The sequence below is a fragment of the Calidris pugnax genome, unplaced genomic scaffold (assembly GCF_001431845.1).
Source record: "Calidris pugnax isolate Ruff unplaced genomic scaffold, ASM143184v1 scaffold24, whole genome shotgun sequence".
Taxonomy (NCBI): domain Eukaryota; kingdom Metazoa; phylum Chordata; class Aves; order Charadriiformes; family Scolopacidae; genus Calidris; species Calidris pugnax.
Window position 1 is genome coordinate 4,492,299 of NW_015090922.1, and position 12,242 is coordinate 4,504,540.

The window sequence follows — 12,242 nt, forward strand, 5'->3', positions numbered from 1 at the left end:
CCGAGCGGGTCCCAGCCAAAAGCGGCTCTTACCCTTTGGGAGCTGCGGGGGTCTGCCCTGCCCCGGGTCTTGTTATTTATTTTCACGATTCGGCTCAAAATAAACAGCTGTTCAGAGCCCTGACTGTAAGAGCAGAACTCTTTTGGTAGTGGAGGGCTGGCATTCGCCTGTCGGGATTTTGAGTTAAAAGTTTTGTCCTTCAGTAACAGGAGCCCCCCTGCACCGTGGTCCAGCCAGCATCAAACCCAAAATTGTCTGGATCCGCACCAACGAATGTACTTGGGAGGGGGGGAAAAAAAAAAAGAAAAAAAGAAAAAAAAGAAGAAAGAAAAAGCCGTTTAAAAGGAAACTGTGGCTCATGCCTGCCAGTGGGAAAGCCCAGATTTAAAAAAAAAAAAAAAAAAGCATCGCTGCTGCTTGCAAATGAATGCTGAAGGATGTAACTGGCTGCTCAAACTGGCCACAGAAGTTCTTAGAAGCAAATATATTTTTCCTTTCCAAAAACTTGTCATGAGAAGGATTTGTTTGAACGTTTTATCTCAGCTGTCAGCGGCATATTAAAGGAATAAAAGATTGTATTCTTCAGTACCCCCTTCTTAATACAGTTTTTTATCCTGTACGTGTAACAATATTGAGACTTAAAAAAAAAATGAACTGTCACAAAAGGAAAATGGATTTCATATTTGTCTGTCTGTTTTCAGAGGGATTAAAATGCTCCTATTATTTTGGAAGCTGACATGATTTTCACTTGAAATTTGCATGAGTGTCTTTATGATGTCTCCTATTTATTTTGTTTTTAACTGTGTTAATTAACACTTTTTCACAGCTTTATAATAGATATCTGTAGCGTATGATTCAATTCCATTTTTAAAAAACCTTGGTTTATGACTAGCATATATTATTAACTGTAACATATTTTTTATAAAATAAAACACAATGCATTCTTTGCAGATCAATTCAGAAAACATTTATTTTAGACAATACAACATTTCTCGCTTAAATGAATTTTTAAAGTGGAGAATTAATTTAGTCATCTTTTAACTCTAGTTACTTAGAGCTTTTTTGACCAAAAATAATTATGAGGAATTGACTCTTAAAATTATCAGTGTAAAGGATACCTTTGGAGAAAGTTACACAATGACCTGTCTTTTCATTTTCAGTGTTTTATGGCTCTAAGAATGTGGAGTGTACTTGGTGCTAGGTTTTTGTGTGTCTGCTGTTATGATAAAGTGAAATCTTGACACTTACTCTACGGTATAAGGGAGAAGAAATGGATGACGAAAACTTGCAGTTTTTGCTTACTGTACCCAGATTAAATTACCTGACCCTTAATATAATTACATCACGTATAGTTATGCTGCCTTGATGGAATTTGGGATTGTACTATCCTGCAGTTCATTTCCAAGTCTGCGTTTTGCATTACTGTCCGATAATCACAGCGAATTAAGACATTTTTTAAAACACGAGAGAATTTCCCCAGCACCACACACACACCCCCCCCCTCCGCCCCAAGTTCTGCAAATTCTCAAAGTGGCCCTGGAGAAATACAAATGCACAAAGCGAGAGGCGAAGCCGGGCCTGTGTTCAGCACTCCATCATTCCTTGTCACAGGTGCAGCTACTATGCATTATCCTGCCGTGATTGATAGAGTGGGTTTGTGCAGACTGGGGGAGCTGGGCACGGCTCAGATGGGGCCCTGTCCTTCTGGCTCCATTTCATACTACCTGTAGGGAAAAGGAAAACTTTGACAGGATTGGCAGTGCGGTGGTGGTCAGAAATTTTATTTCTTTGCCCATGACGTAAAGGTCATATTCCCTAAAAGTTAAATGTCGCTCCTTGCTTTACGTGGAAACGATCTGGGAAGCGAAGGAAAGGACAGACACTGCTTATGGGAGTAGTATCACAATAATAAAGCAGTTCTCAGGTTATCAAGTTTGTTTCTTTGTCTAAATTGAGAACTTCTTCAGTGGGCAGTGTACTCAAAGGATTTCCCTTATCTTTTGACTCATTTATTCATCAGAAGGAGCTGACAGAAAGCCCACACTTTGGGCGCAATACTGCCCTTTTAAGATCAATTTGGTGTCAGTGTTACTGGTCAGAAAAACAGAACAAAATATACATAAAGTAGATTGTTACATGTAAAACCAAAACATAATAAAATTCTATTCCCAGTATATAACAAGTGACCAGAAAGTTTGCCTAAAGGAGCTATTATTGCTGTAGGATATATTGTAATGATTTATGCAGTTAGAATCTTTGACACACTTTAGTTCAGCTGGGGAGAAGAGTTTAGGTTTCTTTGCCTATGATCATTCAAGATCTTGACTAATTAATGTAAGATCAAAGATGACAACTATCTTACCAGTGTTATGTAAAACTAAAATATCCTCCAGTTCCTTCATTTCTTCCTGAAATGGCCAAAGGCAAAATGATTTGCATAAAAGGTCTCCAGTTTTAAAATGTAAAATTTCTTTCATTGGGACTTTTACGTGATCCCCAAAGATTTCTACAGATGTTTACAAACTTAATCAAAATGAGCATATAAATATTATATGAGCATATAAATACTATTGCAAGTTATTCTAGGGTAAAACAGAGCTTTGCTTTTTTTTTAAAGTATTAACAAATTACAATAATGTGGAATGACATTTTAAAAATGTGCTTTTTGAGTTCACATCTACGTTTACAGTAATTATTTGCTAGAAGGGGTCACTCTCAGATACTAATTGATGAATCCTAATTTATCATCCTGTAAACTCTCCCCCTCCCCCATTTCATTTCTGTGGGCAAAACTGCCTTGAAATAGGAAAGCAAGGAGGCTGTGTATTTTACACCAATAAAAGAAATTAGGATAATTACTTTCTAATACAAATTGCTTTAAAAATAATCTCAGTATATTTTTCTCTGTGTGGTGTTTTTTTTTTTTTTATACTGATACGAATCAGCACTCAGATTATTCTGTGCTATGGTTTGTGGATTTAAATAATTTGCAGGGAGTTTTATAGACTGTGTCAAACTAGCAAGTATGTACCCACTTTCATGCCCTTTTGGAAATTTTGGAAAGATCACTTTTCTTTCATGAGTATTTTAGTTAAGAAAGGAATATTTTTTATATTATATCTCAGGCCTTTTCAATGAAGAAGAAAAGTATCAACCTACTTGTCCGTATATTAGTGTATATATTTGTGTACAGACACTGATTTATGTGTAACATGCTTGTAAAATTGAGTTTCACTATTTATTTTTTTTAATTTGAAGTGAAGATAGCAAGATCATTCAAAACTTAATTTCTTTCCCCACCTCTCAGCTATCTTACAGCATTTTGGAATATATTCCCCTGAAGAATTTACCTCAGATTTAAACCCTGTCTTTGCAAGTGTGTTATACCAAAACATGTAAAAATGTGAAGCAGCTACTTAAAAAATACTTACCACTGTAGGATAATTAACATCACCCAGGAGTAGTACATCATAGCTAATTCAGTGAGCCCTGCCTTACAGCTGCCACCAAGCAACAAGCAGTAGTTATAAAATGCTCACGTATCAGGATATTCCTTTAACACCTCATTTATTATCGTAACATGAAAAATGTCCCCTTCCATTTATTATGATATCACTGCATTAAGGGTCTTAGTCACAAAGAAATGATTTGTATAGGCACACATATAAAGGTGCAGTTTTCTTGTAAAACAGAGAGAATTTGTCTAATGAATTATCTCTGATGCAAATTAAATGGATGTTTATTGAAAGGATGGATGAAAGTTGAAGAAATAGAGTTGTATGCATAGGTAAAAGATAGTTTTGCTTAAATGAATAGCTAAAGGGTCGTCTGTGTTTTTCTCTGTGCTTAATGCTTATTTTCTGTGAACAAACACAGGCAAAAAGCAGCTATAAACAGAGATGAGAAACCCAGAAAAACAGACACCCAGGCACACACATGAGTGCAGGTTGACAGTTCATTGCCTTTATAAACATATGATAGACCCAGAGGCAAATCCAAAGCTGCCAACAAAACTACTAAATGAGTCTGCCAAATAGCCAGATGCTGCAGCTGGAAAAGCATTTTCATTGTCTTAGCAGCTGCATTACCGCCTTTGCTATCCCGAAAGGAGAGGAAGGAACTGGGAGCACCGTTATCAATTAAACGGTTCCCAGTTATGCTTCTGTGTACCTATGCTTGTTGAGTGCATATGTGTGTAATTACAACAACAACTACATTTACTAGGGAGATAAATATATTCTTTTTTATTTTCTAGTCACTTCTTAAAGGCCAATAACAGAATTGTTTGGGGGGGGTCGTATTTTAAAAACACTTAAGATATCTAGTTCTGATGTTCTGTTTTTTTTTTTAACAGTTGTTCGCTGAGAGACGAATGACAAGCAGTCACCTGAGTGCTTTTGGGGATTCCCACAAAGATGTATCCTTCCGTCCCACATCCCCCTAACCCCTATCCTGTGCATAAGTGATTTTGAGTTGGGAAAATGAATCCGAGTAATCCAAGAGTCTTTAAGACACAGTTTAATGACTACCAGGCTCAGAATGGGTGTTATATCTGGAGCCTCAGAAAGCTCAGAAAGTAACACTCTAACCTTCACTTGTGCAGGACACTTCACGAGAGCATGGGATGACCAGGAGAGCCTGCATGGCAGAGAGAGCATGTGGCTTCACAAGGATGCAAGACCCAGCTAACCAGCTGCTTGAGTTAATTAACAAAAGGAAGCTGAGCAGATCTGTCTCTGTAATGTAGTCATTTTACCTAGAACTAAAGGGAGAAAGGTGAGCAGGAACAGGGGTGACCATCTCTGCAGCCTGTGGTCTGCACTGCCATGGTGCTCGGTCTAGCTCAAGCACTGGCTGTGCACCCGCTCCGAGCAGGAGGTGATATATTTACAGTGACTTGCAAAGACAGATGTGTGCAATTTATAGAACTGCACCCAATTATATTTATATTCTTTTAGGAAACATAGTAGCTGAAATGGTGTTTCCATTCTTTTTCTAAGAAGCTGCACAGATTTGCCCGCTGAACTAATGAAGAGGCCTTTATATAAAATTAGAGATTGGAAAAGTATGTGTTAAAGCCTCCTTGGCTAGATAATTACTTTTTTTATCATTATAATGACCTGTCGTACTGCTAAAGGTTTTTTTTCTTCCAAAAAAGTTCATCAGTCCTGAAAAGGAAGGGACTAGAAGAGAAAATCAATTGAAATCATTATTTCACAGGCCAGATATAATTTTAAATCTTACTCTTTAAGTGGCTGTATATCATTACATACTATTTGTATTATAAAAGTTATTAAAAATTATTAAAAATCCCAACCAATGAACTAATACTAAGTGTAGATCTTGGCTGGCGCACAGTGCAGACAGTGCCTATGTGTATATATATCCATATGCAACTGCTTTTGGAGGGAGTAGAATTGTGCATATATTTATGATATTAAAATATTGAATCTGAAATAATGTGGCATAAATCAGCTTTCACATTTGTCTTGAGGAACAGAGAGGAAGCAAACTGTCTGCAAACGAATATTCCTGCTCTCAGTTTTTACTGGGAAATGATAATGTTCAATATACAGCACAAGGAGGAGAAAAAGTTTTCTCATTAAAAAAATGGTGCACAGAGAATGTAAGTTCCACCATCTTTAGGGACAGCAAATTTCTAGTGGAATATCCATGATCAGTTAAGAGATTTTCAGTGAGAAAATATTGTTTTCATCCTTTTGCGAGACAATCCTTTTTTTTTTTTTTTCCTTTTCCTTTTTTTTTTCCTTCTAGATTTAGTGTCTATTTAATTTGTTGCTCCTCACTCAAACAGGGGTCAGAACAGTGAATGCAAAGAAGTGATGGAATCGCAGCCGGAGCTGGAATAAAACTGAAAGAAAAAAAGAGAAGTCGATGTCCTACAGAGGAAGTCGCAAGGTAGATAAAGAACTTTTGTTCGGCATTTGGTGGAATAGTTGTGTCTCCCAGTAGGCTGAGCAGGCTGGCTGATACATCCAGAGGGGACGGGTGTCAGGCTGGTGCAGGTGTCAGTGGTTGCCAGTGAGTGATTGCACCATCAGCCTCCTACCGTGATCCATCATGCGGGCCCAGCCGGTGAAGAATCACAGCCTCAGCAAGGTGCTGAGCCCAGCAACATATCATTAAACAAGGTTACCACCGGCAGATTTGTTCCCATGATCAATCTGGTCAATAACTGTTCCACCTCGCTGTACATTTTCCCCCCCTTAAAACATAAACAAGTATTATGAAAAAGTGGTGGCAAAACAATGTAAAGCTTTAAGAAGACTTCGTTTCTCCAATGGCAAGCTGCAGGTTTCTCGTAAGTACCTGATAAATCATGAAACATAACCCTTCCTACAGAAACCAATCCTCTAAGCTAATTTATATTTTATGATTTGAAGTTGTTTATTTCTGACTCATTTTCTGGATGGATTTTTTTTCTTTCTAATTTTTCAGCCCAAAGATGGATTTCTAATATGTATTAGGATGTGGTGTGCAGTGTAATACCTATGTAGAATCATCCACAAGCAATCTCCCAGAAGACAGAAATGAACACTCACTTCTGTTATTGCTTTGTTTTCGTTCTAGTCTCTTGTATTAACCCTCTGTCAGACCTTCTCCCACCCAGGCTCACCCAGCATCCTTGTGATGTGTACACACATCCCCGATTACGAAGATCCCTGTGTTTGTATTCACCTGAAAGCAAAAACTTCCTCTGTATGCTCACAGGGCTGTTCACCTTTTCTGCTGTGATGATGGGTCACAAACCCCTGGACAGTAACTGGGGGAACCTGGAGTCCCCCAGCAGGCAGCAGCTCACCAAGAGAGCTATTAACACAGTCTTTGTGCCGCACTCAAATGGCTGTGATATGGGAATTGAGGGCCAAATCAGAGAGTTTTATAAACTCATAGGCACACGAATAAACTGAATTTCTCCCCAGCAGGTGACTGAGCTTTGGGGAAACAAGTAAAGGAGGCTATGGGAAAAACAGAGCCATCATTCCTCCATCATCTCTTTTGCTAAAACAGAAAAAATGCACTGATAAAAAATACAGATATGGGAAGGGGTTGAGAAAGGAGTATACATCTATGGTAAACAGCAGAGTAGACTGTGAGCTGGTGTCCTGTCTCTTTGGTAGCCATGCCAGTGGCCACATAACAAGTAATCCTACTACTACGGGCAGCTTGCAGAGCTGTGCACACCCCTGTTTAAGAACTGGCTGTTATGTCTTAGTGTGATGGAAGGTAGATCACAGGTGTCATCAGCATAGCTTGCTGTGCTCAGAAAGAAATGTAAACCAAGTCCCTGTCCCATACAAATACAGAAAGTAGTAGTTGTCATACTAATATTTAGTGGAGTCAGAGTTAGACTGTCTGTACAAGGATCATCTTTCCTTTTGGTTGTTGTCAGATGTACAGAAAAGCTCAGCTGAAATGCTATCTCTGGAAGGAATTTGCAGGTTTCCGCAGAAAAAAAAGTATCTCATAGTTTTAACCTCAATTGTAATTTTTAAAACAGTTTAGTTAAGTGGATGCAGAAGGCTGGATGAACACTTACTTATGTTGACTGCCCTGTTTTCTTGTTGCCATCTTCTAATCTAAATGAATAAGAAGCCAAAATAAACTTGTGCTGGAATAAAAATAATTTTGAGAAGGCTGTTTCTGGTGGTTCGGCTAAATAAGTTTTCAGGTCCTCCCGTGTAGACAGGCTGACCATGCCTGTGAATGAATGGCTGTTGCTAAACCTGTTTGACCTTCCCATCAACAAGGGTGAGACTGAGGGCTCAGGGGAAATGTGACACATGGTGCTCTTCTCTCCTTTGTACTTTAGGTCAAAAATTGCCTTGGGGACAATGTCAGCACCTACAGCCAGACCCGTAGTTCCCGCAGCCTCCAAGCAGTTAACGCTCTGTTGCTACTTCAGTAGCTCCTCAGCATCACTGGTACCTCAGTTACAAAACTGATGCTTTCCCAGGTACCAAAAATTTATGCTCCTTTGCAGGCCCCCAGACATCTTAGTCTTGCTATGTAACTGTAGCTCAGAGCCTGCACCATATTACTATGCTTGTAACAATAAAATCTTCCTATGGGCAAAAAGAATATGTAAAACCAACTTTTTATTGTTAGCATAATTAAAATTTTAGCAGTCTGATCAAAGTATTGTTATTGCTATATTAGTCCAGATTAATTCCTAGAGAAGAAAAAGAGAAAGAAAGAGAGAAAGAGAAAGAAAGAGAGAAAGAGAGAAAGAGAGAAAGAAAGAGAAAGAAAAGAAAGAAGGGAGGGCTGAAGGAAGGAAGGAAAGAAGGAAGGAAGGAAAGAAGGAAGGAAGGGAAGAAAGAAGGAAGGAAGGAAGGTGGGTGGAAAGAGAGGGAGAGAGAGAAGGAAGAAGGAAAGAGAGAGAGCAAGGGAGGAAGGGAATACTACTATACAGAAAAATTCACCATAATACAGTTAAATTGTGCATACTTCCTAGTTTCTACCCATTTTCCTGGTGCTACGTTCACCCTTTCATTGCTCCTTTGGGTCCTAAGGCCAATGGCTTTATCCTGGTATGTGCAGGAGTGTGGCAAGTCACCAACAACACGAGTCCTTCCTAGGGAGGAACAGGGTGTTAGTTGATGGTTTCTTCTTCCTCACTTAAGGATCCAGATGAGTCCGTGTTTAAATGTTTGCTAAAATGCTTTTACACCTTGAGCTGAAATTCTACATTACATATGGCTTTATTATATATGATGCCTTTTATATTTGTTAGATACTATTTTTTTCCCTTTGGTACCCCTGAAACACGTTCAGCACAGCTCTAGGTGTATATTTCTGTCACTGACAGTTGGTGACAGAACAGTTGTTCATAGCCTTGGGGTCTCCAGTGCCAAACTTGTGCCACATCACTTATCATCCCACGCCTTCATCGTCTTCACAGCATCTTGTGCACAACACTCCTCAAGGCCTCTCTCCTGGCACACCAGACCTGTGTTTCTGATCAAAGAAATAATCTACACTTCTTCACTGTGTTAGAGTCCGAAGTATCTCATCCTGTGCAGAAAATCTAGTTAGTATTAACTAAATAAAATCTATGGTTCTATTATCCAAAGATAAGTCATAGTCAATTGGTCATTTGAAAATCACTGTTATGGCTAAATCAAGAGCAAACAGGCAGGTAAAAAAAACTACAGACAAAGTAAGTCTGAGAAGCCTCAGTCCTGAGGTCTTGCATGGTTGGTACAAAGCCCATGGCTGGTCCTGATGATGGCAACACTACTACAAGGCTAGCATCTTCTGATAAGATGCATGAAGTAGGCATCTTCTTGCCTTCCTGCGGGACCTGATGGACTATATTCAAGCTCTGAAGATACTAGTCATTGGCTATTTGGGAAGAGCTCTATGCAAAAGGCAACAGAAGTCATGGAATAAGGTCTTGGCCCTGGGAAATCAGGGGAGATCACCACAGATTACAGGGAGATCAGGATTTTGAGCCTGACTCCCTTTAAGGATGCTATGGTACTTAGACTGTATTGTGTGTGTTACTTAATTTATTAATCCCTTCCCAAAATCTTAGATAAATTGCCAGTCAGACTATAATAATTTTAGATGATTGAAAATATGGATATGTCTCCAAATCTAGGCTGGCAGAACAATTATGAGATACTAGCTGTTTTCTAGGCTAGCTCTTACCTGGATGTCCCATTAAAGTATCCATGAATCTTCTTCTGTGTTTCTGGTCAAGCAAAATCAGAATTAGAACTTCTCCCATGTCTCCTGATGCTTTCTTTGGTCCTAAAGTTCATGAAAGTAACAAACAGTTCGGGAACATTCTGGGAATGTTTATGTTAGTCTGATTTTGAGGAGGTTTGGGACATTTCTTTTTGGAGTTCACTTCCCTAACATCAAAAGACATTTCACAGTATTCTATATTTTACAATAGGTTAGGTTACCTTTTAAACAGTTACTTTAAGTTACAGTTTAAAAGTGGATCATTTACTGCCTGCACTCATGCATTTGAGAGGAGCTTTTATATTATCATATTATGGAAATAAATTCACAGTGATAGAGGACTAATCAGTTGTGGGGTTTTTTTCCATGTTTGTTTGCTTGCTTTTTCATTTGCTTGCTTATTTGTTTAACCTACAGTGAATTCAGCTGTGGTAATCATTCCTGGTAAAGCCGGTATCAAGACCTCATCCACACAATCTGCCAATAATGGACTTCTAGCCTGTATTGATATATGCACTAGAGAATTGATTGCCTGCCTGGGTAGATAAGAACATGTATTGTTCTTCAGTGGGTGTAGTGCATTACTCTTTCCTGGCTAATGTGATCTCAGAATCCTTCTCAATAACACAATTCCACCAATCAAACCAGATGACAAAATATAAATTTTATGGAGTTGTAGTCCTCAATTCATAATCCTTTGTAAACGACAAATATGGATGAGTGAAGTTTCCCATAATGAAAAAAGCATAAAATTTCACAGTCAGCCAAGGTTCTCTTCTTGATGTGTTTCTTATGTTCATTCTTTTAGTTTTTCTACAGATCTAATTTCCTTTTTCTGACAGTAATCCTGTGATTGTAGATCTAATTTTTCTGTTAGTTAGTAAAGAGTAAGTCCCAGAACTACTGAAGATATTTAATGTAGTTAACACCTGGATGACTTATGGCTTCAATACTGCGTTGGTTGTAGCTTCCCAATAGTTACGGGTGGTTCTTATGGTACAGGAATAACAAAGATAGAAAGGAAATCTGGAAATAAATAGCCAATAATATTGTAAAAGTATTTAAAGAATACATTATGTTTACCCACATATTGTTACCAGCATTTTTTCTTTGTTAGTAATTAGAAGCTGAAGAACATTATAATTTTTTATTAAAAATGTTTTTCTCATCATAGTTTTACGTATATTGCTCCACTATAAAGTTATTTCTAACTCTGCTTTCATAAGATAGGTGTCTGTCTACTTGCATCCAGGTTCCAAAATGGCAATACACCTTTAACCTCACAAAAATAAGGAATTTCTTTATCCCATCCACTAGAACATTATTCAAGGTCAACCTAAAAATTTGTTTTCATATACTCAAAACAGTATTACTGCAATCCTAAATGCTGTAAAAATTCCTAAATCCCTTTGCAATAAGAAGCCTAAATGCCCTACACCTTAGTCGTACGCAGCTAACAAATCAGAAATTCTGTAAAAATAGCCCAGCTACATCTTAGATAAAATTTGTTCTCCGTGGAAATTTTGTATGAAAATCAATCAAAGAATTTTTCAGATTCAACTGGCATCTGCTGCTCACTATAAATTTAACCCTCACAGAATGTAATATACTCTGCATCCTATCACATCCAATATGTACAATTGTTTGCTTGAAACCTTAGTAATAGAGAGTAATAACAGGAAGAAGTAAAGGAAATTGTTACAAAAAATTAACAAATGGAACCCCAAATTAATGTTTACAATGAATTTCTATGTTTCTTTTTACTATACCTTCACAAAAAAAAAGAAAAATAATTATAATATTTGACAAGTTACCATATTATATTAGCATTTAAATTTTTTTAAAGCTAAATCCTCATTGAAGTTAGTGAAGAGTTCTGCTGAAAACTGAATGGAGCAATATAGTCAGTAGAATGGACTGGCTGAGGAGGAATATTGCTGTTTATACTTGCTGTTTCACAGCACTTGTCATTACCTTTCAATGGCAATAAGGTTATGAAGAAGCAGGGCTGTGAAAGATGTCCTTCCCAAAGGTGGTATCTGGCTCCATGCCAGACTTCGTAGGCAACTGCGTCCTGTTTGGAAATTGTTTCTCAACCAAAGCAAGCTACATACAGCCTCAGCTTTTTAAAAGAAATAAAATCTAGACTTTGTCTGTCAATGGCATCAAGAATTGTACCTGTATGAACCAAATCCACTCCAAATGGATTAATCATAGAATCATAGAATCACAGATTAACTGCACACATAAGAACATAAGAACATAGTGGTCAATCAGCCCTTGTTGAGATGACTTTTGCTTTATTTCCTAAATCAAGACAATGTGTGGTAGTAATTTTGAACAATTATTCTTTTTTTTTTCTTCACCCTCTTCCTCCAGCTTCCAAAAGGCCTTAAATTTTCTAGGATCTCTGCAACGTTTTTGCTCTGAGACGTATTACCTCTTCACTGATTCTTTTCACTGCTGTCAAATCCAGGTTTAATTAATAATTTTCCAAAATATCTTAACTTGCATGAAGCCTGTGA